Source organism: Lipotes vexillifer, unplaced genomic scaffold (assembly GCF_000442215.2).
Source record: "Lipotes vexillifer unplaced genomic scaffold, Lipotes_vexillifer_v1.1 scaffold387, whole genome shotgun sequence".
Lineage (NCBI taxonomy): Eukaryota > Metazoa > Chordata > Mammalia > Artiodactyla > Lipotidae > Lipotes > Lipotes vexillifer.
In genome coordinates, this window is record NW_006795399.1 from 3,118,281 (window position 1) to 3,123,017 (window position 4,737).

Consider the following 4,737-nt stretch of genomic DNA (forward strand, 5'->3'; position numbering starts at 1 on the left):
GGCCTCTCACTGTTGGGGCCTCTCCCGTTGCGGAGCACAGGCTCCAGACGCGCAGGCCCAGCAGCCATGACTCACAGGCCCAGCCGCTCCGCGGCATGTGGGATCTTCCAGGACCGGGGCACGAATCCGTGTCCCCTGCATAAGCAGGCGAACTCTCAACCACTGCGCCACCAGGGAAGCCCTGAACATGTACTTTAAAAAAAAAAATTATTTAATTTATTTATTTTTGTCTGTGTTGGGTCTTCGTTGCTGCGTGCAGGCTTTCTCTAGTTGCGGTGAGCAGGGGCTACTCTTCATTGCAGTGCGCGGGCTTCTCATTGCAGAGGCTCCTCTTGTTGTGGAGCATGGGCTTTAGGCGCACGGGCTTCAGTAGTTGTGGCTTGCGGGCTCTAGAGCGCAGGCTCAGTAGTAGTGGCGCACAGGCTTAGTTGCTCCACGGCATGTGGGATCTTCCCGGACTAGGGCTTGAACCCGTGTCCCCTGCATTGGCAGGCGGATTCTTAACCACTGCGCCACCAGGGTAGTCCCGAACATGCACTTTTCTTGTTTGATCTCTTGTTTTCAGGTAATCAGCAATTAGCTCTTCTGTTTCATCTTTCTGATGAGATTGTTTTGTATGCCATTTATTTTCCTTTTTTTCTTAACTACTGCTCCCCATCCTGGGTCTGTCTTGGTCTACTTCCTTGGACTGGATGATTTCCCAGGATGCCAGATCTCTAAGGGGTATTCTTGCAGGAGCAGAGGGTTGTACCACTGTGCTGTCTCATAGGAAAACAATGTATAGGTTATTCCTGGTCCAGGGAGCTACTCTGTACTTTAGTTCTTTTCTTTTTTTAATGGCATAAAGTATCTCTTTTGTTTCTCAGTTGGGGTGAGGGGAAGACCTATGGATCCAGCTGTGAGATGCCTGCCAAGAGCTTTATGTAGGGTGAAAGGGAGCAGGGCTGTAGTGAGTATTAGGGGGCATGGAATAAAAACTTCAATTTTGGACTTCCCTGGTGGCGCAGTGGTTAAGAATCTGCCTGCCAGTGCAGGGGACATGGGTTTGATCCCTGGTTCGGGAAGATCCTGCATGCCGCAGAGCAACAGCCCGTGTGCCACAACTACTGAGCCCATGCACCACAACTGTTGAGCCCACGCACCGCAACTACTGAAGCCCGTGCGCTCTAGGGCCCACATGCCGCAACTGCTGAGCCCATGTGCTGCAACTACTGAAGCCTGTGCACCTAGAGCCCATGCTCCACAACAAGAGAAGCTGCCGCAGTGAGAAGCCTGCGCACCACACGAAGAGTAGACCCTGTTCGCTGCAACTAGAGAAAGCCAGTGTGCAGCAATGAAGACCCAATGCAGCAAAAATCAAACAAACAAACAAACAAAAAACTTCAGTTATGACTAGGCCCAGCTTCTGCATTAGGAAGGAGTCTGGTACCTTCCATTTTCTTTTATGTTTTGGCTATTTTCTTTGCTTTGGGAATCCATTATAGCATTTGCATTAATTCTGTACCTGTCTCTTCTGAGTTATTTTGACCACATGGAAATCCACTGTCCATTTTTCAAAGACAGTTGGTGAAATAGGAAGAAAACAGGGTGTGGATCATATGTAAATTTATGTAGATTAATGCACACTGATGACATCTTTTCTCCTCTTCCTTCTACAACCAAACTAGGTAAATAAGAGACGTTGGATGATCATCAGTGGTTGAATTAATAAAAACTTAAAGCATAATTGCCAGGTTTGCAAGATCATAGGCTTTTAGTGAGGATTAAAAAAAAGATAAGGTGTGTAAAGCAGTTCTTCTCAAACTTTAACATGCATAGGAATCATCTGGGGAGCTTGTTAAACTGCAGACTTCTGATTCAGTAAGTCTGGGTTGGGGCCCAAAATTCTGCATTTCTAATAAGCTCCCAGGTGATTCAGATGCTGCTGGTCTGTGGACCTCACTTTGGATATCATTTAGCTTGTTGCCTGGCACATAGTAGGACAGCTGACTCTTAAATCAGGGGTGGGGAGGGTTAGGGTCTCCAACCCTCTGTCCAGTGGAAAATCCACCTATAATTTTACAGTTGAAGACCTTCTGTATCTGTGCTTCCACATCTGCACATTCAGGTACCCATGGATCATGTAGTAGCAGTACGTACTTATTGAAAAAAATCTTGAGTTTAAGTGGACCAGGGAGTTCAAACCTGTGTTGTTGAAGGGTCAACTGTACTTGATCAATGTTGTTACTAATTGACACCAGATAGTTTGTGAGGGTCAAAAAGACCCTCTACCACCAAGTATCTTCTCCACCATGTCTGAAAACTCCTGTGTTTTTATTGTGTAACATCTTTTAAAAAAGTGAATGTCCCTGGGAGGACTAGTGAGTGTGAATTAGACCAATTAGATTGCCGCCCTCACAGCTCTCAGAAGTCAGCATTGAAGGGTTTAGAATTGCTGCTGCTGCTTCTAGTTCTTCTTTGCCAGCTTTACTGAAGTATAATTTATAAAATTGTACAATACAATAAAGTTCACCAGTTTTAAATTTTGCTGAGTTTTGGCAAATGGAGACAATTATGTAACCAACCACCACAGTTATAGAGCATTTCCATCACCTCAAAAAGTTCCCTCATGGGACTTCCCTGGTGGCACAGTGGCTAAGAATCCACCTGCCAATGCAGAAGACACGGGTTCAATCCCTGGTCCCGGAGGATCCCACATGCCGCGGAGCAACTAAGTCCGTGCGCCACAACCACTGAGCCTGCGCTCTAGGGCCTGCGTGCTGCAACTACTGAAGCCCATGCACCTAGAGCCCGTGCTCTGCAACAAGAGAAGCCACCACAATGAGAAGCCCGTGCACCGCGACGAAGAGTAGTTCCCGCTGTCCACAACTAGAGAAACTCCACGCACAGCAACGAAGACCCAATGCAAAAAAAAAAGAAAAAAAAAAGTTCCCTCATTTCCCCCTACGCAGACTAGAAATTCTAATGGGGGGATAAGGAAGGGAATTTCAGAGTCAGAGTGGAGGAAGACCAACAAGCTCCAGTTGCTTCAGTTTTGCCTGGGAAGCAGGAGATCACAACCCTGCATCCCCTGTGCCTCCTCTCCACCCCAAGGGTGCTTTGACAGATCTTTAAATCCCAGCTGAGTTGGATGTGTATTTTGTACCTTGTTAATTTAGAATGACCCACTATCCCCATTTGCCCAGAACTTTACTGGTTTTAGCACTCAAATACCCATGTCCAGACAACTCATCTCAGGTCCCAGACAAACCACGATGGTTGGTCACCCTAGCTGTGATGTTCATGCCATTGTTTCTAAGCCTGAGGTTGCCATCTCATTTTAGAGTCACTTCTCTCATGTGAGCACATAGTAGGCACTTGATAAATGAGTCTGTGGATAGACACAAATGAACCTCAGTTGTAGGCAGCTGCAGATTCCTGGCCTGGAGAACAGGAGACCTGTGTTCTGGTCCTGGCTCTGCCAGGTTTGCAGCGGTGTTATCCTAGGAAAGTGGTTTCTCACTCTAGGTATGTTTCCTCCACTGCAAAATAGGGGAACTTTAGTCATTTCTGCCTCTGCTGTGATACTGCTCTCCCTGTACATGGGATTATGTTCTGATGTCACTTCTAGTCAGCTTTCTTTCTCTCTCTCGCCTCTTGCTTTTTACCCCCTTCAAATATATATATATATTTAGTAGATCAATAATTTATGTAAGGGCAGGTTGGTAGGGGAATTGCTGATGGGCCAGGTTTATGCAGAGTGCTTCTGTGAGAGCAATAGAATTTGGACCTTGAACCAAGCAGCTGTGGCTGGGAGTTGGAGAATCAAGTTTCTATCTTCAGCTAAGTGTTTGTAATTACCTAATTTGCTCTTTGTGCATGCCTGGGAGGGAGGGTGGTGGGCATAAGGAGCCTGCTGTTTAGGAATTTTCCTGGATGGATGAGGGGGTACCCTGGGAAATAGGATTTTAAAGCTTCTTGTCCACCGGAGGCAGTTATTTCCAGCTGAGATAGTGCCCAGGAAAGAGCATCCCAGGGTCTTACTCGATATTCTAGCACAGAAGAAGGAATAAAATGAGAAATACCAGGACTTGGGCTGGAACCTGTGGCCAGCTTAGGGTCAGGAAGCTGCATTTTTCTGTTCCTGGTTCTGCCATGTGCCATCTGTGGAACTAGGGGCACATTGTGTAACCTCTGAGCCTCGGTGTTTGTCTCTAATTTTCCTTTTTAATGGAGTGAGTCTGCCCTGCCTACCTCACAGGGTGGTGTGATTCAATGAGGTGACACAGGTGGGAGTTCACTGAATGAATGAAATGTCAGTTGTTAACACTAACTTTAATCTTTGGACCTGTATGATGGGGTCTGATTCATGGGGGGAGGGAAGTGGAGAGAAATTTGGGGATTTTGTCTGCTTAGTTCTTCCAATAATGTCATCAATACCCCCTGGCTCCGAACAGGATAGGAAGGGTAGGTTTGAGGGAGGTGCTGCTTCTTTGGTTACAAGACGCCCCAGCCTAACTTCCTCTTTGACAGTATTCCTGACTTTTGGAAAAAGCTTTTCCTTGGCTATAAAGTCTGCTCCTTCTGCCCTCATTTCCAAATTTTGGGGGCAGTGGAGCAAGAATTCTGCTTGAACCCCTCAGCTAAGGCCAGCCAGATACCCCTTCCTACCTAGAGGGGGCTTTCTCATGCGACTGAGTGTCTCCCTCTGGGGCTGCAGGCCTGTGAAGGGTTAAGCGAGCCACACCCCCCGCAGGG